Source organism: Mauremys reevesii, linkage group 2 (genome assembly GCF_016161935.1).
Source record: "Mauremys reevesii isolate NIE-2019 linkage group 2, ASM1616193v1, whole genome shotgun sequence".
NCBI lineage: Eukaryota > Metazoa > Chordata > Testudines > Geoemydidae > Mauremys > Mauremys reevesii.
This window is the reverse complement of record NC_052624.1, coordinates 64,709,504-64,732,041: the sequence shown is the minus strand read 5'-3', so window position 1 is coordinate 64,732,041 and position 22,538 is coordinate 64,709,504. Positions and strand designations below refer to the sequence as shown.

Genomic DNA, 22,538 nt, shown 5'->3' with positions numbered 1-22,538 from the left:
TGTGGTCAGGGCCAGCTTTAGGTACTGTGGGGCCTGATTTGAAGGAGCTGCCTCCGAAATCCCGCCGACAGTGCCGGGACTTCGGCGGCATTTCGGGGGAGGGAACTTCCTCCGTGGCAGCGATTGAGCTGCCGCTAAAGACAGTGGTGGGACTTCAGCGGCGGCTCCTTCGGGATGTTGAGGGGCCCTCTTAGGGGCGTGGGGCCCGATTCTGGGGAATTGGCTGAATCGCACTAAAGCCGGCCCTGTCTGTGGTCCACTTCAGTAGTGTATGTATCAGTGAACACACACATACTCAGAGAGGACTCTGTCTTTAGCGTTGAATGTTTCACGTGAAATGGGTATGAAAAATGGTAGAAGAAAGTTGTGGTTAAATGTATTTAATTTGTCATTTACAGTAGATGGTCACATCCTGGCTCTCCCTGGGCACTCAGTAATGTTGTAAATCAGGCCTTGGGTGCTTATAATCGAGACCTCTTTGAAGATTCCACTGCCATGGAATTTTCTGCCAATTTGTTTTCTTGCTGCAGAATTGTGCTCCAGAATCTGACTTTTCATTTAAAAAAGAAAATCAGGCCTCAGGTTTGCAAAGATCAGCTTGAAAATGTGAACCAAGTACAGACTGATGCAGTTACAGTTTGCAGAGAGTCTAAAACAGTAGCTAAGATGTGTGAATTTTCCCAGTCAACATAATGGGGTGTTAACTCTGAAACCTAAAGATGTCAACATAAAGCCAAACATTAACCATTTAATTGCTGATAACTATAGACATATACAGCTAATGTGCTTACTCCACAAACACTGCCTTATGTGCCTCCCTTATGTGCATGAAAAGACCCACCTATCCCTTACTCAGCTGTCAAAACCTTCTACTTCTGAACCTAACAGCTTCCGTAATGCAGTTTGGCATTATCAATATCAAAATCTGCAGCCTATTGAAAGTTGAAAACGTAGGAACAGCATAAAACAAACAACACAGAGGGTATTGTACTGACTGAATTCAATATTAAAATGAATAATGCAATTACTCTCCTCTCTATTTTTAATTTATATATATAAAGCTGCCATAGAATTTTCTCCAGTCTTGCAGAATTTAGCCAAAGCTTGCTCTAGTGTATGTTGGACCTTGCTTATAATTGTGGTGCTGATGCCACTGTCTCCTCTCAACATGAGCTACTTCAGAGACCTCACTAATCCATACTGGGCCTCCTCTTGCATGAATGCAGATTAGTGATGTTCTGTTTGATGCAGCACACTTGATTGGTTTGTTTGTGTAACCATGCCTTAGTGGGTCATAACTGAGAATGCCAAATTCAGGACAAACTGCTGAGAAATAGAGCAAACACAACCCAAAACTGGTGGTTATTCTTTTAAAAGATATACCAAACCAGCCACAAAAGTAAACTCCTGTTTCACCCACACTGGCAAACAAGAAAACATAAAGGCAGTTTCCTCAGGCATCCCAGTTCTTAGATCACCACCAAAAACACTGGATTCAGAGATGAGTGTTTCTTTAGAACCAGTCTCATCAAATAATAAGTTCTTCTGATCCCAAAGGACCAGCCACAAACCCAGGTCAATATATAACTTAGATCTTACCCAAAAATCATGCTGGTGCCAATCTTTTAGTATCTAAAATCTAAAGGTTTATTCATAAAAAGAGAAAAAGAAAGGTGAGAATTAAAACTGGTTAAAAGAATCAATTACATACAGTAATGGCAAAGTTCTTGGTTCAGGCTTATAGCAGTGATGGAATAAACTGCTGGCTTAAGTCAAGTCTCTGTAGTACATCCACAGCTTGGATGGGTCATTCAGTCCATTGTGCAGAGCTTCAGTTTGTAGCAAAGTTCCTCGAGAGATAAGAAGCAGGATTGAAGACCAAAATGGAGGTTTTTCCAGGGTCTTTTATAGCTTTTGCCATGTGACGGGCATCCCATTGCTCTTACTGTGGAAAAATCACAGCAACAAGATGGAGTTTGGAGTCACATGGACAAGTCATGTGTCTGTGCATTTTGCCTAGTCACAGCAGGACATTCCATTAAGTACAGACAGATGTCTCCTATGGTCCATTGTCAGTTAAATGTTCTTTCAATGGGCCACTCAATTTGAATAGGCCCTCCAAGATGTGCTGGCTAATTACTTCATGGGTGTTACCCCAGGAGCAAATCTTTGAAATCCAAGTATAGAGCCAATACTTACAACTTCACACACAAAAATGATACATGCATTCAGATAGCATTATCATAACCAGCAAATCATAACTTTTTTATAGACACCTCATTTGACAACCTTTGAACAAAATTTGCTGCAAATATATAATGGTGGTTGCAACAATAATATATATTGTCATATTTTAATCAGATAACGTCACAGTTTGCTATTGTGTTTTATTTATACACTTGCTAAACTACAATAGTTGATCATCTGTAGTGGGTTTCATCATCAGTGCAGATTTAAGGGACTCATCTACAGACTTGAAACTGTACATATTGTGGGAGTGGGGAAGAGAGTTAGAAGCAGGTGGAGGAGGTGATTTCTGTTACCAATAACTAGTGTTCTCAACAGAAGAAGGTTCAGACAAATTGCTAATTAATTACTGTGTTAAATCTGGGATTTTAAACCAGACAGGTCATTTTATTCAGGAATAATTAGTCATTAGCGTGGTTCTCCATTTCTGTTTGGCTCCTTTATAGATTCCAGTCTTATAAAAAGAATGTAAAGGCAGCAGGTCTCCCCAGCAGGGAGTATCCTAGGGTAGGAGTTTTTATGCCAATGGCTAGCAAACTATTGTACACGTGACCCCTTTCACATAGCAAGCCTCTGAGTGTGACCCCCCCCTTTATAAATTAAACACACTTTTTTATATATTTAACACCATTATAAATGCTGGAGGCAAAGCAGGGTTTGGGGAGGAGGCTAACAGCTCATGACCCCCCATGTAATAATCCCATGACTCTCTGAGGGGTCCCGAACCTCTGTTTTATGCCAAAGGAGAGGCACAAAGGTGGCATAAGGCCAAAGTTACCTCTCCCTTCCATTCTGGCACCATATGGAGCCCAGGTGCAATTGAGAACCAGGGCCGCTCTCTTCATTTGAGTGAGTCTTATGTAATTTAGGTATAAATACCGTGCAGATTTTAGATCTGAGAAAGAAAAAAGGAAGCTTAAAGAGTCATAGAGTGATAGGATTTAAGGCCAGAAGGGACTCCAGATCATCTAATCTTACCTGTATATCACAGGTCATTGTCACACCCAGCACCTGCACATGAAACCCAACAACCAAAATTAGACCAAAGTATTTGAGCCCACAGGAGACTAAATTATTATGTGACACAGACAGAGAATGGGAGGCACCAGGGTGCAACCATGCCCAAGGCCCCTGCAATGGCAGGAAATTGATTAAGTGAGACAAACTCAGATAATCCCAGCAAGTGATCTGCGCAGCATGCTGCAGAGGAAGGTGAACCCCCCAAGGTAACTATCAGTCAGACCTGGGAGAAAATTCCTTCTGAGTCCCACATATGGTGATCAGTTAGACCCTGAGCATGTGTGCAAGAACCAACCAGCTAAGCACATGAGATAGCAGCTTTCAGAAACAGCCAGTTCTGGAAAAACACCTACTTTTTTCCACCAGCCACTTTAACTGCAAATACAAATTTGCTGAGTCAGCACAGGCTGAACTAGCCCCAGGTTCATTGAAAGCCACTTGCAATGTCTTAATACATGTTGTACAGGGAAAGTTTTATTCAGTTAAAATACTTGTTTGTGGTTTGTTCATATTTAAAACATTTTGAAGTTTGAAAATAACAATGAATTCCAAAGTGATGGTTTATAATGAGACAGGCCTAATTAGTCTTGTGTTTGTTAACACCTCTGAGACATTCATGTATCTCAGCTGATTTATATGGCTTGGTATTCCTTACTGATGTAACAGATTAAAATTATGTCTCCTGTTAGCAGGATATGATTTGAAACACTCCTGTCAATCTCACATCCAGCCTGTTTTTTTTCTTTTTACTCCCAGCCACTTCTCTTGTTTGAGGGCAAAAAAAAGAAGAGAAAAAAAAAGGGGGAGGGGGCATTTTAACCCCCTTGCTCCTTGACTATATTGTATGTGGGTGTTTGTGGAATAGGATAGTTGACAGGTTCATCAGCCTCCCAAATGGGGCCAATTCATTTAACCAAAAATAGGCTTTCACTGTATCACACCATTGAAGCCTATGCCAAGCCATGAAAGATTGTCCGACACAGAAGCAGCGCTACTTTTGCTTGATTGGGGCCTTAAAGGTTACTTTTACTGTTTTTGCTTGTTTGTTTGTTTTCCAGGGTGTTCTTTGGCTCCCCCACCCCATTTTATTTTCTCTCTCTATCTCCATCTCCATCCAAAAGACAAGCTAAAATTTCATATTTGGACTTAAATAAGGGGTCAGTTATGTTAAACACCCCCTGAAGTCAGTGGACTAGTGAGAGCTTAGAACCTCTGAAAATCAGGCCCCTTATTCAGAAGGTAAAACATGGATTTATGAGCTTACTTGAGTCATCCAAGTTTAAACATTATGGCCCCTGAATTTCCAGAGATCTTTCAGATGAAGGAGGTTGAATACATGCAAGTTCTTTCTGTCTGTTTTCTAGCTTGTTCAGAGTGAGGGCTTTCCAGATGGGTGAGAAGCACTAGTCACTCCTCACAGTAGGGTAATATACTGCCTATATATTTTAATTCTTAACTTGACAGCAGCTCTCATTGTTTTCTGTTGTTGAATTTTCAGTGGGGAATCATCCTCCATATATAATCTTATACACACAATTTTATTAACATTAAAGTAAAGTTGCCGTGATCTATAAAACATGATCTCAAACTGAGACTGCAAAAAAGATGTTTTCTGTTGTTTAGAAAAGCTGACGTTAATTGATGATCTGTTAGTGGTTCTAAATTTGGTATTTTTATACAGATCATATATCTGTGTACACATCTGGTCAAAGATTAGGGATCCTTGTTGGTTTTTCCAGGCAGAGGGTGGAGATGTGTGGGCTAACGACTGGAGTAGTACTTTAACTGCTTATTTTGTTGCTTTTTTGGTTTGTTTGGGGGGGATATGTAGCCTAGCAATCTTAACTCAGAGTTAACAAAAATTGGTGTGGGAAATTTCCTAGTTAGTTTTTAAGTGTGTATAAATGTTAATAATTATTCACCTGGCTAGCTGTCCACTTTGATACATATATTCTCCTGTAATGGGTACGGGGCTAGCTGCATCTCTCTTTCCCCCCCTCCATCAGCCTTTCTGTTCTGTGCACTCCCTCAGGCGTCTCTCTCCTGGGGTGGAATTTTGCATTCTCCCTCACTTAGACCATGCCCCGGGTACAGCACCTTATGTGTCAACCGTGCCTTCCTGCATTTGGGTATCTGTGCTTCTTCCCATCAGGATTCTGTGAACAGTAGTGTACTTAGTGATCAAACAGCCTTCTTAGACCAAATAATTAGTTATTTCTCAGTAGGAACAAAGCATAAGAGGAAAACTGATTTTAAAACAAGTAGTCTACACATATGTCCATCTCCCCTCACGGTAATCTAGGCAGGTCTAATTTATTCAGACATCCCCACTGAGGACCTGTGTGTAGTCTTGTTCTCCCAAACAACTAGCAACTCCTGCCAGAGTTCTTTTGTTCTGTGTTTATGGGCCTTTTCCTGCCCATGTCAAAATGAGTTTTATAGATTGTCAGGAGATGGAGACAAAATCATCAGAGCTAAAGCTAATCCTTCTGGCACTGTCCTTTAACAACTAGTATTTGCTGAGAGGTATCTATCTTGAGCCATTCTTTTCCTTCCTGCCTATTTTTCAGTCAGCCCCTCATGGAGCTAAGCTAATATATTCATGTAGTAAAAATCCAAATAACCGGGCCATTGTACATTATTCATAAAATATTACAGAGCAGCTCCAAATCCATTACATCCTGTCACGAAGACCTGATGTCGACCATTGCATTCAGCATATGCCTGTTTCTCTTCCTGGTCCCCTGCAGAGCTGCATTCCTTCGCCCACAGAGCTCCATTTCTTCTCCTTGCAACATCACACTCCTTTATGTGCAGCTGGGATTACTCCATGTTCCCCTGCACCCCATCCCATTTTTGTTCCCTGCCATGCTCCCTACTTTTCTACCATGTTCAGCTGTTAAACACTGATACCTGTACAGTTAGAGTATTATGCCTTTCTTTAGGAGAATGCTGTCTCAGCCTTAAAATGACCTTTGGAAGCAAGAATTACAATGTACAATTTTACTTTCATGCCAAAACACACAATTTATAACCTTCTCTGTTAACCACTAACAGAGTATGTGAATTGAAGACAAGAACAGTGCACAGGGGATCTTCTCTGGATAGTGCTAACACTTCTCTTCCATAGATGACTTTGTCCTTGACTCATAAAGATGTACTTCCAAAAAGCAAATATTTTAATCTGAAATAGACCAAATTACATGTATTTTCCCCAGGAAGGGAACTCCCAAGCTGCTCAAAGAAGACTTTATGGCCCACCAATTTAAAATGACTTAAACTTATATATCACTGAGTAAAAGAGACTGTTTTGGAGAACAGGCAGCTGTAGTGTAGTTGAGACTGTTTATGTTATCAAACAAATTAGACTGGAAGAGTGGAACAGACATAAAAACATGATGTAACTGTTTATACGCCAAATTAAATTGTTACTTTTAGTAATTTAGTTAATCAACATAACTAACATAACATTAGGCCAAATTCATCCCTGGGGTAGCACTATTGACTTCAAAAGCAAACCATCTTTCGCTAATTTCAATGGAATTATATCCGGACTGAGTCTGTCCCATTCTTTCTAATTCCCTGCTTATTTACAGAGTAAGTACTGTGTTTTAGGAAGGAATGATAGTCTAATTTAAAAAATGAGTACATTTAAACAGACCAGTAATTGATTTCTTTCCTGTAAATGAGAGGATATGCTTTCATTATCTGTGACACTCTGTGAAATTAATTAGTCTCTGGAACATATTCATCTCTGATTCAGCTAGGTCTAGTATATATCTTGGATTATCACATGGAAAATGAGACTACCAAAAGGAAACATCTGCTTGCATCCCTGTGAATAACATTTCAGTAATTTAGCAACATGCATCCTTCTTGGAGTTGCTGCCTATTGCACACAGAGCTCAGAGCTAGAGATAATAACAAAAGGGGATCCTTTTGTATTGGATGAAACAAAATGGAAAAACACTTGGCAATCACACATCCTTCATTAATGGGGGAGGTATAGCTCAGTGGTTTGAGCATTGGCCTGCTAAACCCAGGGTTGTGAGTTCAATCCTTTTGAGGGGGCTATTTAGGGATCTGGGGCAAAAATTTGTCTGGGGATTGGTCCTGCTTTGAGCAGGGGGTTGAACTAGATGACCTCCTGAGGTCCCTTCTAACCCTGATATTCTATGAGTCCATGGGAAACAGTAAAGCAGAGCAACCCTTCTAGCAGAAACATGTTGAGTCAATGTAATTAACTTTAGAAGAATCTAGCAATCAAAGGAGCACTAACCGTGAGGAAAAACTCCAGGTATCTTTCTAGGTTTGTATGTCTCTTAATAGCATCTTTGTCTAGATTCTCATGACAAAGAGCTTCCTGCCAGGCAATGGAAAAAGAGGGTGAGAAGGAAAAACAAATGATCAGTAAATAATACAAGGGGAACACTTGTTTCTCTATTTTCATGTTAATGTTGCACACTACAGCTCAGCAAGAAAATATCTGTGTGACAATATTTTTGCATTTGTGCCCATGGAGGATGTTAACTTGTTTGTCTTATGTACAGACTCATTATTTCATGAATGCAGTATGTTGTCTGCAGAATTTACCGTGTTGGGTTGATTTTGGCTTTCCTTTTCACAGCTGCCTTATGGAGGCTTGGTGCGTGCAGAAAGTGAGAGCGCTGTTGCCAGTACTGTATTTTCAGCCCACGCTGAGGGGCCTGCTGGTGAAGGTCATGAATCCGTGTTCTCCTTGTTTGGGTCTGAGTTTGAGGGAGTGCCAATCACAGCAATGCTTCCAGTTGTATTGGACAAAGTGTGGAGCAGTGAGCAAATGCCCCCAGTTGTATGGAAGCGGCTGATGAGTCCCACTCATGGAAAAGGGAGAGAAAAAGATGCTCCTAGCCTCTCACAGGGCCTCTGGCAACCCAGTCTAGGGGAAGGCAGGAGGAGGAGAGTATATAATCTCATCCCACCCTCTTGAAGAGGATAGCAACAGGCCCACAAAGCCAGGGCCCAGGTGATAGTGATTTTTGAAAGGCTGAGCTTGGAGAGTTAGCCTAATCCTGGCAGAGCATAGCCAGAAGAGGAGAGGGCAGCAAAGCATCTCTGAGGAAAAGATGGTTTGATGGCATATGGGGCTGGGCAGCAAGCCATAGGAGGAACTGTAGCACCAAGAAAGACCATGCACAGCAGAGGAGATGTGTTCTAGTCAGTGGGTAGGAAGGATGAGAGGAAGGCCTGGAGGAGAAACTGCAGAGCCAGGCAAACGCTCTGTGAAAAGAGTGATTACAGCATGGTGAAAGTGAAAGTACTGTAATCCTGTGATTGGGTTAAGAAAATTTTAAGACAGAGGTGCTCATTGGGCTGTCCTGGCCTACTGGATTGATCCTTCTTTCTCCTTCCTGGCTGCTGGTGAGTCTCTCTCTCTTCTTTCTCTTCTAAGAGGAAGGAATAAGAGCATTTCATCTCTTTCCCTCCATCCCTGCACCTGCAGGTTGGGTTGCCAGAGGCACAGCGGAAGATTATGTAGCTTTTTTCTTTCCCCTTTCCAATGTGAAGAACACGTCCATATCGCTGGCTCACTTGCTCAGTTTCTCTCTCGTTCACCTTTCCTGTCCACTAATTTCATGATAATGGTAAAAATGCATAAGACCAGTCTATGCAAGTGCTCAGCTGGTGTGTGATGGGCTAGTCTACACTACTGGGCTATGTTGGCACAGCTGCATAATTACTCCACCCCAATGAGCGGCAGAAGCTTTGTCTGCTGACATAACGTGGTGTGGACACTGCTTTAAGTCGATGTAACTTATGTCACTCAAAGGGGTGGCTTTTTCACACTCCTGAGCAATGTAAGTTACATCAATTTAAGCAGTAGTGTAGACAAGCCTAGTAGCACAACTTCCTCCTTTGCTCCACACTTTGTAAACGAGCGCTCATTTGGTTTCAGGATTGGTCATTCTGCCCCGAGCATACCTCAGTGCATCCCTTTGGACACCAGGTTCTGACCACCCTATGATGGGTGAGAACCTGATTTTTTTTAGAGTTGTTGTTGCTGGCAATGTAATAAGCCATAAATAGCTGTAAAATGTACCTTACCCCCCAAACCATCCTACAATTATTAAAAAAAAAAAAGTTGGTTATTTAAAAGCTGCCCAGACTGGCAGGAAACCTGCATCAATGAGTGAGATGTATGCCCCCAAGGGCATAGAAATGATGCGGACTGTGAGTCCTAAGATAACCATTTGCAAACATGGACAGGCTCAGAGAGAAGTTGCTCTTTCTTCTAGAAGTGAGATACTAGGGTGTGGGGAATTGCTATCCAGGAGAGAATGGAGCATTTCACCTCTCTTTTTGGCTCTTCCTGAAGTCTTTTCTGTCAGTGCATCTGAGTAACTCCCAGCCCAGAGAAATTTAGCATCGCTGCGTGCGCAGTTAGAGAGAGACGTGAAAAAGCTGCTGCCTTTAGACCTGGGGGTTCTTTGTTTGAGCTGTGGTGATGTGCAGGATGTACCATGGCAAGTTCTGACTCAGGGAAAGGTTAGGGAAAGAAGCACTCTGCCTGCTGGACAAGTCCATTTAACTGCCTGGCCATTAACTTCAGGCACAGCGCGATCTCCATTACAATCTGCTTTTGTATCAAAATGTTTACTGGATAAACCCCAAGCATGGTAACAATCGGACATGACCTTGAACACCCCCAAGTTTGGAAAAGCTTGGATACAGCTGATTCTGAACAAATTACTGGGGTGAGGGGAAAGAGGATACAAAGTGTCTGAGACAATAGTTGAGTTTGATGAAGGTTTAGAATCCCATACCATGGGTGACAGAAGATAGTGTGAGATTCTCCCATGAACATTCCTCTATGGTTTTGGGGTCATTTTATTCCCCCCAAAAATGACATCAGCCCCATTTTTCCTCTGTTGTCATTCGGTTTTTACTCCCCCTCACTTTTCCTCTGTTTTTCTTCTGGTTCCCTTTCTTTGCTCTGCCTATTGTTTCTCTCTCTTTCACCTTTTCTGTCCACTTACCTCCCCAGGTTTCTTTCTACTCTCCCTCACTGGCTTTCTCTCTTTTGCATCCTCTGCTCTGCTCCACTAACTCTCTGTTCCTGACCTTCCAGCTGCACATGAACATCTCTTAAAACTGGAAAGTGCCTTAGGGTCTGAGCTGCATACACTGGGACTTTTAGCACTGGCATAGCTACACACGTGGGATTTGCATTCGTGTAGCTGCAGTGCTTCAGTGTAAACTGTGATGTGCACCAGTGCTGCTTTCAGTAAATAATGAAGCATCTGAGCTGAAAAATGAGAGTGGGGTGGTATTGTTTTTATTTATTTATTTTTTGTTTTGCTGAGAGTATTCGTGTTAGTCACGTAGCTGAATGATCACATGAAAAAATTGCTGTTTCTGGTTGTCCAAAACTAGCTTTGACATTTGAATGGCTATTTGGGAATATATTTTTCCGCTTTGCTGACCTATAGTGAGGTAAATCGCTACAAACTTTATTAAGCATGTCTCAGGCTGAGTATTCACACAGCACTTACAAAGTTCCCAAACCCTCTCTCAGAATGCTCTGAACTTGACTGACAGCCTGGGATGGATTCTCTCAGGTCAATCTGTTCTTTGGCTGTGCCAAAGACCAGATGAGGAAAAAAATCAAGGAAATATCTCCAGGATTTAATAATACACTCAGCATTTTCACAGTGTGTAGTTCTTCTTTAAAACAGTTGTAGCTGTAATTTTGGTTTAAAATTCTCATCCAGTTCTTCTTGAAGATCCAAGTGCCATGATGCCATTTTTTTTCAAAGCGCTTTTAATGTTTTAAATGTATTTTTAGCCATGTTTTCTGCCAACACGATTTACTCATATCTAACATACACTGAAGTGTCTTTGCATGTTGTCAGTAAGGAAGTTATGTAAGATAGGTTAATGTTGAGCAGACTTGTATGTGTTTCAGCCTGAGTCATTCATAATGTAAAAGTATTATCTGAGGCAGTTCCACTTTAGCTTGTGAGATCATAGTCTAAATAGAATCAAGGCTGGTAACTGAGAGACCTCCAAGGAAAATCTTATGTTGTTACAGGAACAGTTGATGGTTCAGAGGGCATTGCTTTTTCCTCTGAATTAATATATCAGTGTTAGTGCTGCTACCAGTTCTATCTTTTGGCTGAGATAAAAAATAAAAGTCCTCCATCACTTGTGTGCCTTAAGGATCTCATAATATTTTGTGCATGAATAGTGCGACTACCTTCACTGTCTTTGTTGAAGTCCAACCCGGGTGATTGTTATAACTGGCCTGGCAACTTTCAACAAGCAACATATTCAGTAAATTCAGCCTTTATGTCTGCTTTGTGAACTTCCATGAACAGACTGCAATTTTAAATCATTCGATGGAAGTTTGTTGTGGCCAAATTTCAGCCCGTGGAGTGCTCACAGATTGGTTGCTATATCACTGTATTCATGATTCAAGATTCAAGTGTTAGCATTAAAATCAGATGGATTTTTTTTTCCTTGATTGGATGACCTAACTTGATGGACTACTGCTTCTTCCCTGAACTAATTTTTTTTTTATAATTGCAAAATCTATGTTCACTTTCTGGGAATGCTTATTTGTATAAAACCTCCAAGGAGCATCCTACTTAGAAGTCACCAATACAACTGTGGATAATTTGCCCAGCTGTATTCATAACCGCTTTCATTACTCAATTCCCTGTGCAGTTTCACTTGGATTCTTTGTCACTTCCTCTCCCAAACTGTTGTATAGTATTGTTAAGTGCTTTTAGTTGCCCTATTTAACTTTAGAAGTGGTTGTATTGGTGAGTAAAGTGGTTCCTGTATATGTGGGAGTGAGGGGGATAGAAGGACTCTGAGGCCTGCTTCTTATTTACAATAAAGCCCTCTTATAATCCTCTGGCAGTGAATGAGACATCCACTTTAAGTCCTCTGAAGATTTAGCAGTATTGCCAATCCCAAGTATTAAAAAATCACCAGTTAAACCAATCTCATAATCTGCGGAGGTCTTAAAACAATGAGATTTTTAAAAAAACAAATAACAGATTTGGGGTTCTCGTTATTTGCCTTCTATTTTTTTGAGTTCTCAGTTCCTGGTTGCTGAGAGATGTTTGAAAACATGAAGCCTAGAAACAAACAAACAAACAAACAAAACAAAACCCCTCTAAGCTTATTACATAATCCTATGACTCCAGGAGCTGGATCTTTAAAAAACAAATATTGTGAGACTTGTGATAAAATTGCAAGAGTTGGCAACATTGTAATGAAAACTGCACCATGGCTCTCCACCCCAGAAGACCTCACTAGGGAAGGAGTTGGGGATGGCTGTTTATGTTGAGGAAAATTCTTGAATTTAAGTTTTAGCGTTTACCTTTATGGTCAAAATCTAAGCCCAGTGCTGCCACTTGTAACATGCAAGTCAATGGGATTCCACACAGACACAGCAGTCCTTCTGCCGTGCAGAATCAGGGCCCAAGTGAGTTTTAGATGCCAGTTTTCTTCTGTGAGTAACTTAGTGTGTATTTAGTTATGTTAATAAACCTTTGTGAATAATCATTTTTTGTAAGCTGAGGCCTGGAAAAAGTGACCAAGTTGTACTGCATAGGGGGACAAAAGTGTCCTCCAGGGAATTAACATTCTAAAGTAATTTTACATGTACATTTGTGCTTCAGTTAAAAATTTAGCTGTCTTGAAAAATCATGTTAAAACATAAAACATTTGAGGTAACCTAATAGTTGGCACTTAAAGTAACTGCAATTTGATGTTCAATTCAAACCAGATGTTTATTTTTTGCAAGGAGTATTTTCTATTGTCAGGGGAATAGAAAAAAGCATTCAAGGTTATGGAGCAGACATTTCTTACTACAGTTGATTAGAACAAATTACCAAGAGCTATGCTTCAGATTTGAAACACTAAGGCGTTTATGATCTCAGGCCCCAACAATTAAAGAAAACAAAAATAAAGGGATTAGAAGTATACATAGTGAGAGCAGTAAAACTGCAAGAGTGCTCATGGATCCTAACCAGCTGGATTTCATTTGAACTTGAAAGTTTAATAGCATAAGCTTGCACATCTTCTTTTCCAGTTCAGAGGATCATCTGCCAAATGGAGAAGCACTACCCCTTGATTTTAAGTCTTGCATTGTAGGATTTTGTTTTAGAATAAAAGGAATTGGTGTGCTTGAGCAGAATCTGTGGTTTTCAACCAGAGCAGAATAAATACCCTTTAGAGAAAGTTGGCTTGATGTAAAGGAAACTGAAGTGATAAAATAGCCAACATCTCTAATTAACTTTTTAAAAAGCATTTATTTATTTCCCCATTTTATTCTGGCACTGAGCTTTGTCTGACAACACTGATGCCATGCTGGAAGCTCTGCATTCTTACAGAGGCTACTGTGTTACGGAGGCCACACCGAATGGGGAGATTATACACTTTGGAATCTTAACATATGCCAAAAACTTATTTACTGTTTATTTTAATGATCATGGAGCTCGTGTTACCATGCTGATTGGGAACTTAAAAAACTGTCCTCTTCCCAGTGCCCAGACTGAGCTCTGGTGATCATCCTGGGTGGAAGGGGTAGGAGCAGAAGGAATCCTCTATTCCAGGCAGGGAATCTGCTCTGGAGCCAGTACTCCAGCATAAGAGTTGGAGAAGTGTCTTTAGCTCGCATGAACCTACTCTCCAAGGAACAATAGACACTGATTCCATAAAGGGATAGATCCACTAGTTCTGCCTCCAAAGAACCTCTGTGTAGTCATAAAAAGCCCCTATGGAGCTGGTCTCTGTGGTTTAAAGGGGAATGCACAACCCTGTGTACTTCTACGGTGTCTGGGACACTGTACACATGAAAGAGGGGATAAGGGGGTTTCCCCTTAGCTATAAAATTTAACAGTATTAATTAAATAAAGATACTCACAGAGGGTAGCATTAATTATAGCCCTGCTGCTGTCCTTTTGTCAGGGAACAAAACAATCAAAGAGAAGCCAAATCACATAAATGCATTTTAAATCATGTCCTGAAACTCCACCAGCTCTAGCTCTATGGGTAACTCAAGAGAAAAGAGAGAGCCTGCTGCTGGCCCTAGATATTTCAAGCGCTGTTACTGACAGCAAGTGTCTCCCAGCCAGTGTATGCTGCTGAGAGGGGAGATAGGACAAGACATGGCTTTTAAATAACCAGCTCCCAAAACGTGTAGGTATTTGAAGATTATCATTAACGTTCTGAGATGAACAGGGAGCCAGAAGCAGAGAGATGATCACAGGTTTCGTGTGCACATAGCAGACTGCTTCGTGCAGAGCGGATGCATTCTGCATTGTAGCCAAAGCCTGCAGGTGTCTGGAGCTTACAGGCTTAGAAAGCTCACATAGTTAAAGCAATGTTTTGTAAAAGGACTACACCTTCTCTTGAGATCAGTGTCCTTGATCCTGCAAAGTTCTGGGTACTCTCAATACCCATCCACTTCCATAGGGATTAACGGTGCTCAACACATCTCAGGATTGTGCTGTAATATTACTAATAGGGATACAATTTCTGTTGAAGTGATGCGTACATTTTTGACAGTGATGGTAATTAGCCATTGGAGCAGTTTTCCAAGGGCTGTGGTGGATTCTCTATCACTGATAACTTTTAAATCAAGGTTGGATGACTTTCTAAAAGATGCTCTAGGAATTATTTGGGGGGGAAGTTCTGTGTTCTTCTTCGAGTGATTGCTCCTATGCATTCCAGTTAGGTGTGCGTGCCGCGCGTGCACGGCTCTTCGGAAGACTTTTACCCTAGCAACACCGGCGGGCCGGCTGGGCGCCCCCTGGAGTGGCGCCGCTATAGCGCAGGATATATACCCCAGCCGGCCCGTCCGCTCCTCAGTTCCTTCTTCCCGCCCGTGACGGCCGTTGGAACAGTGGAGTGCTGGTTTGTCCTCCACATCCCAATTCGGCGGCAGCTTCTATGTTTAGCTGAAGCCGTCCCGGACAGCTAAACATAGAAGCTGCCACGGAATTGCCCTCACCGCGGAAACGCGCCTGCTGCCCTAAGGGCACACGGACTGCCCCCGCCGCCTGGGGCAGCAATTCGGTGCGCTGCTTGGGGGCAAAACAACAGGGACTGCCGCCCCTTGAAGATTGCCGCCCCAAGCACCAGCTTGGAATGCTGGTGCCTGGAGCCGGCCCTGCTGATAGCCCTGAAAGACTCAGCCTGTGCTCTGAGTTTGAAGCTAGGTTCGTTCTGGCTCATACATCACCAGTAATGAGGATTCTGCAAGCTACAATGTGCTCTTAGTTACACTTGTGCAGCCCTGTTAGCTTCACTGAGGTTGCCCAGGTATGATACCCAGATTGCAAAAGTGTAACTGAAAGCATAACTTGTCTGGCCCAATCTCTCTAAGTGGTACTGATGCATGAGACCCAGCTTTATTACTAGATCCTAGTATGAGTTTGCAGGGCTGGCATTTAGGAAAATGACCTTTTTTTTTTCCTGCTTGCAAGCTGACTTCCCTCCCCCTCAATGGAAACCATTTAGGCTTTGTCTACACTATGCATCTTTTAGCAACGCGGCTGTGCCACTACAGCCGTGCTGCTAGAAGGCACAGAAGTGTAGCCGCTGTTTGTCAGCGGGAGAGAGCTCTCCCACTGACAAAAACTTTCCCCCACAATGAGCGGCGCTTTTCCTCGACAAAACTTTTGTCTTTTGGGGGTGGGGATGTTTTTTAACTTCTGAACGACAGAAGTTTTGTCCTTCAGTTGCCAGTGTAGATAAAGCCTACGTCAATAAAAATGGAACCCATGCAATGCCATTTTTTGGCCCCTTTGTAGACTAAATGGACAGTTATGTTACTGTAGCAGATCAGTGAATAGCAACAGAATGTTTGTTTGTGCAATATACCACCGTTCTCTAAATGAGTTGTGACCATCTAGTAAATTATAGTCCCAGAAAACCTCAAAGTGCTGTTCATAATATGAAGTATTTCTAAGTATAAAGTTACCACTACAACACTGGCCTCTGGTGGAGCACGTGAATAGTTATACAATGGTCCCTGGCCTTTCATTTGTGGGCAAACTTAGTATTTTTTTACTGCTATTTCGCCTCGGTGTTACTATGGAAGACCATCCTTTATTCCTTGTTTGTACTACACCTGAAGAAAGCTAGTGCCATCGTGTGGGTTTTGGAATTATTGCACATGTTGAAAAAAGTTTTAGCTCATTTTTTGTAAATTTGATTTTTTTATTTATTTAGTATAATGTGACATTATCTTTGGTAGTGAAGAACAGATGAGAAATCTTGCCAAGAATATAGTAGCAGAAATAGTCTAGGCTCTCAGCTGCTAAATGTTTCTTCAGTGCTGAAATCAGTGAAAGCAGAATAGAGAAAGAGATATATGGTATTTATTCACCCTACTTCTGTATAGATGTGTGTCAAGCCATTAGTTTTGTCTTTATGAGCATTCATGCAAAATGTGACATTTTCACATGCATTCATCTGGGAAAATTTGGAATTTTGATGGATATTTGCAAATTTCATTCAGGTTAAATCATTCCCATTTCCACTAGCAAATGCATCTTTTCCGCTACGAATATGGCTGGCAAAATACTGTAACACATTTTCCCAGATTGTAGCAAAAAGCTTGAATTGAAGAAAAAATATGCTTAAATATGTTGTGTTTTATAGTGTTTGGTAAGAGTTATTTAAAAAAACAAAAAAAACCCCAAAACTGAAAAAACTTGAACCAACCTGAGAAGCAGAGAGAAGAAGAACAGTAAATATTCATGTACTGTAGCAACTGCTTTTCACTGACTGAAATATACTCTTTATATTTTATTTCGTAGGGAGAGTTCCATTGTGTGGGGGATGTTACTATGAGCCCTGCAACCTGATGCTATTTCTCCCTTTTTTATGTTAGGCACACATGAGACTCAGGTCAGAAGAAGGACTATGTTTTTCCCACTTCCTGTTTTAAAAGGACAGTATACATTCACATTTGGGTTCAGATTTAGGTTTTAAAGATAAAAAGTTTTACTAAAACTGATACAAACCAAATTATTTTCATGTAACGTTTTAAAAATTCCAATAGAAATAAATAACTAAAAATCCTGTGCAGTTGTTGCAGGGCTGTGCTCATGCATGAGAACTAGAAAGTGAAACAGACTGGAAATAAAATGGACTAATCTATTTATTTGGCAAGGTGAGAGAAATGTAAAAGGGAAACAACCTAAACAATGAGTGTATATTACATTTTAAGCATGCTTTTCTCTTTATATAATCTTGTGTTCTTAGTAACATACAAAAGGAATTAATTAAATCTATTCAGCAACATCTTCATTACAGTGCATTCTAAATGTAAAAACATTCAAGACTGATGAAGTGAAGTGTCTCTTTTTTTGTGTCATTTAAAACACAATTGAACAAAGCACTGGAGAACACACTGAAGGGAACATCCTGCACCAGCAGGGTGGTGGACTAAATGATCTAATAGAATTTTTCCATCTCTAATTTTTAATGGCTCTGTGATATATTTTGTCTTAAGTATTTAAACTTATCCATGCCCCTTAGCTGTCACTTGGGAGCTAACATATGCAGTTCTGGAAGAGGTATTGCATTTCTGCAGGCAGTTATTCCATTTTTAAAAAAAAATGTCAGTGACCACCCTCCCAGTCCACTGTGGTGTAATATTTTAAATTTAATTTGAATTTTCCACTCATTAGGAAACACAAGTGGGAGAGCAGAGGGGAGAGGCACCACTGAACCAACATGAGAGATGTCTAGAGACATTTTCCCTTGAACACTTTCTAAAAAGAGGCTCGAAATGGTGAATTCTTTGGAAGTTTGAGGTGCTTGGTTTTTACTTCATCTTATAAAAAACCCCATTTTCCTTGATGTTTTATGAAGCCATTTAGTACAAAATCTCATGAAGTGTATGCTCTGCAAGGTATTCATTTTGATCATATAAACAATACAAGTAAAATGACATTCTGAATGATGGTGGTGATGGTGTTTTTGTTTGTTTTTTCAGGATCTATTGAATTTTCTGTGCCTTGGCAACAAAGCTTTTACATTCATTCTTTTTTTTTTGCTAAGTTTTCAGAAGGTTTGTGTGTCACAGGAGTCAAAGCTTAAAGCGTTGACCTGATACTCAGAGTGCTGACTCTGTGGGAGCTATGAGGTTTAAAGGCAACCTCCACAAGAATGTAACCAAATTTCTTCACCTTTAGAACTATTTGCGAAATGCCCCCATGCCAATTGGGGTTTCTAGAAAATGATTTGCTTAAAGCCCCTACCTTTCTTTTTTAGCTTCTTTGATGTCTAGTCCCACACATTGTTCCAGTAGGTATTATGTCACAGCGATGAAGCATCCACCACAGGCCTCTACTGGAGAATGGAGCCAGGCAGTCAGCTTTTGGGATCTCTAATATGTGGGGCGAAGAAATAGAAAGGAGAATCTCTGCTTTCATTTTGTTTTTTAAAAGTAAGTGTCTAGCCGTTTTAAAAAATAGATTTAAAAATAAATGTAACTGATGCAAACAAATCACTATGATTGAAAACTTATATTTGCTTCCCCCGTTTAAAGATCACAAGTTATTCAGTTCCCTCACAACCTCCCATGGCTGGGGTTTAGAAAAAGCCATAGATCACTCTCTTTTTCCAAATCCTCTTATCTTGTCACTCCATCTATTATTCTCTTCTTAAGTATCATCTCAGTCTTTCCCTCCTCTCATCCCCTAATTTATTCAGTCTTGACCCAGCCACATCCCTCATCTCTGCAGCCATCCTCTCATCCACATATAACCTATTTTGTTTCAAATCTTATGTAATTGTAAGTGTGTGTGTGTATATGTTTTTTTTTAATTTTAGAACATGTTCTTTATTTCTGAAAGCAAACAAACTTCATTGCTAGCATGCCATCAACAACCTTACAAAAACAAACTAGCACCATTATTAATATGCATATGTTTTAAGGGAAACAAATTTTGGTAAGGAAATAGGTTTCCATTTAAAGCTTCAACATGATTATATTGTAATCACTGCAAGGAAAACAGGATGAAAACTAACTTGAGTGTTTCTTCAACTGGAGAGAATTAATCTTTTATATATAGTCATTGTGTGTGGGTGTGACTGAAAGCACCCCTGTATTCACACCCTGCACACCAGTGTAAAAATCTTTGCATAAAATATCCCCTGTTGAGGTATCCTTTGAAGACTAATAACTCATGGGTCAAAACTCACCTATCTTGGTGAAATGATGTAGCAACTTTACACATAAAGTTGTGAATTTCCCCTGTATGAAGATATTAGGACATGTTCAAAACCAGACAGCCCTGGCTAGGCAAAAGTTATTAAACAGGCCTATCCTAAACAAAGGAATGTGTGTTTACCTCTATTTACATATAAATAGTAAACAGGGTCCTCAAAACAGCAGGGCGAGACGCTAGCAGGAAACAGAACAATTTGCATTTTAGCGAAGGCATGTGGAGGAAGAAAGAGAATGGTGCTTCCTTCACCACCATACTTCATATCACCTTCCTCGCTGCTTGGATAAACTTCCAGGGGTAACCTTCTGAAGTATCTACATCCAACGTTCATTGGACTATAAAAGAACTTGGAGTATCTGCCCCTTTATCTCTTTCACCTAAGAAGACAAAGGCACCAGCACCTTTGGGCCTCTGTGAGACATCCTGACCAAGGAAAGGGTCAGTCACCATCTTGTTGGAAGACTGTGGGTGAGAAAGACCATCTTAAACAAAGCCTTGACCAAAATTTGCTAGACTAAATTTTAGACTTTTAGATGTGTTTTCACTCTGAATTGCTTGTCACCATTTCTAACTTTATCTCTTCAGATTTGAAGTGAATTCAAGTATATCTTCTTTGTTAATAAACATATTTTATTTTTAATCGAAACGAATCCAGTGCTGTGTTTAAACTGGATGGTTTGGTAACTCTAGTTAAAGTAACAAACTGTTGAATTACAGGAGGAATGAACTGTTATATCTGAACTGTCCAGGAGAGGGCTGGACATCGCAGAACACATGTTTTTGGGAAAATCCAGGACTGGGAGTGTATTGGGGGTCACCCTGCAGTTACTAATCATGGCTGGTGAAGCCAGAGTGGGGCTGTAGACAGGCTGCTGGGGTCAGAGCAGCTGAACAAGAACAATCTAGCACACAGAGACTCGGTGTGACCTGCATGCTGGCATACTAGTTGTGAGTGGCCCAGGTTGGGAGCTTACAACAGCAAAGCATTGTGAGGGACCCAAGGTTATGGGACAGTGGTAACAGCCTCTCACTGGTCTGGTTTGGACCCCAAAATGTGGAAGTGGGCAAGACAAGCAAGGCTAAGTTTAGAAACAAACAAAAAAACCAGCAAAATAGTCTTAAGCCAGTCAATGGCTTCTGAATCAGCAGTATCCTACTTGATAGGACCTCCCGGGAGCCCAACACAAAAAGAGCAACCATCCAGCATGTGTGCAGCATGCTTCACAGTAACACAGATGCACAGTGGGGTCCCAGGCATGGTTGGTCATAGCATAGCAAACCAAACCACCCTTGAACCTGTTATGTGAGCTGGTATTTGTATGTGAACATATGATCTAGGGTAACCACTAGATACACTGGCTTGGATTGTGTGCCAACCTCTGACCATTCAAGATGATGTTAAACGCTGAGCATCTTTCAGCATATGTGCAGTGTCCCCATCCATCTGATAGCACCATCATCAGCCAGATGAAGAGGTGATAGCTCATTGTTGAAGTAAGTCAGAGGGCACGCATATAGGATATGTGACATAGCCTGAAGCTGACCGCATCTACATTGCGGGTTGTTAGAGAAACCCCATTTGAAGAGATTGGCTTCACAATTGGCCTGTCCTGTTCAAAACAGGTTCAGGGATGACCACAGGTGCCTTGGCAAGTCAAAACCTGGTGGGCAGCTGGTTGGGTCGGTGACAAGAGAGTGATTAATGACTGTTGTCGCTGACTACTTGTTATGCCAAACAGATTCCACCATCATGTCCTGTGATGGCATAAGTGACCATAAAGGGCATCTTGAAGCCAGGCAAACTGGTGAGTAGTTGAAGAGGTCTGAGTACAGAGGCATGTCGCTGTTCTCATGGATCTTGGCCAGGAGCATGATGGAGGCCCCGTCATGACAAATGTGGAGTGGTGCTATGTTAAGTATTGGCAGCCCTGATAACAATGTGCATAGCTTTGATGAGCTTTACGTCAACCAGCCTCGTGTGAAACGAATGCCACCAGATAGGAGCATGATACTCTGCTGTTGTATAGCAGAGGGCAAGGGCTAATGTTCTAAGCATCTGGGTTAATCTGGAAGTGTCAGATTAACAATTTTTCTCAAGGTTCAGTTTTCACCAATACTGCTCAATGTGTACATTGATGACTTGTCAGCACCATTCTTGTGCAAGTTTATCTTTGCTGATGACATCTGCTGCAGTTATCAGCAGTCTTTCTCAGAAATTGACACCATCCTGAATGATGATATGAAGCTCATGGCACACTACTGTAGTCGATGGCGCCTGCAGTGGAGCTTTTCCAAGATGGTTTCTAGCATATTTCATCTGCATAATGCAAGCACAAGCCACGAGTTAAATATTTTCTTAAACGGCTGAAGCATGCTCCAAACCCAATTTATCTCAATGTGACCTTGGATAGGTCATTGATGAACCACAACTACTTGAAGAAAACAGCAGCCAAAGTTAGCTCTCAGAACAACTTGCTCAAAAAACTGGCCGACTCAACTTGGGGTGTGAGCGCTTGGATGCTCAGAGCATGATATAAGTGGAAGCATGTTGACACTGTCTTTGATTTACTTGGCTTCAGTTAAGGTACATAGAGGATGCTTTCCAGAACACAGTAGAACAGTACCACCCCCAGTCTGATAGCCTCAGTGCTATTGAGGAGGATGAAAGTCTCAGGGAAGGGGAACATCAAAGTGGAGCAGAGGGAAACAATCCCATAGTTTGGACCCTCCCTTCAGATGATGTCATGGTATCCTCTTGCACTGAGGATACCTCTTTGGGAGAGGGAATTCCAGTTATTAGGAAGAGACAGATAACAGTAATGGGGGATTCAATTATTAGAAATATAGATAGTTGGGTTTGTGATGACTAGGAGATCCACATGGTGAATTGCCCACCAGGTGCAAAGATTGCAGATCTCTCCAGACATCTAGACAGGCACACGTGCAGTGCTGGGGATGAACTGGTGGTCGTGGTTCAAGTAGGTACCAATGACACAGGGAAAGATAGGAGAGAGGTCTTGGAGGCCAAAT

At 41.2% G+C, this 22,538-nt stretch overlaps 2 long non-coding RNA genes across 2 annotated transcripts in view; one reads left to right on the top strand and one right to left on the bottom strand.

Moving 5' to 3' along the window:
* Positions 1-1,839: 1,839 nt before the first annotated feature.
* LOC120399338 overlaps positions 1,840-22,538 on the bottom strand; it is a 34,638-nt gene continuing 13,939 nt past the window's right edge. The window contains exons 2-3 of the long non-coding RNA XR_005595099.1: positions 18,537-18,664; positions 1,840-1,945 (exon numbers count right to left, since the gene is read on the bottom strand). This is a non-coding gene — a long non-coding RNA (uncharacterized LOC120399338). The remainder of the gene's footprint in view (positions 1,946-18,536; positions 18,665-22,538) is intronic.
* The window catches only part of LOC120399337, a 66,902-nt gene continuing 48,595 nt past the window's right edge, over positions 4,232-22,538 (top strand). The window contains exon 1 of the long non-coding RNA XR_005595098.1: positions 4,232-4,286. This is a non-coding gene — a long non-coding RNA (uncharacterized LOC120399337). The remainder of the gene's footprint in view (positions 4,287-22,538) is intronic.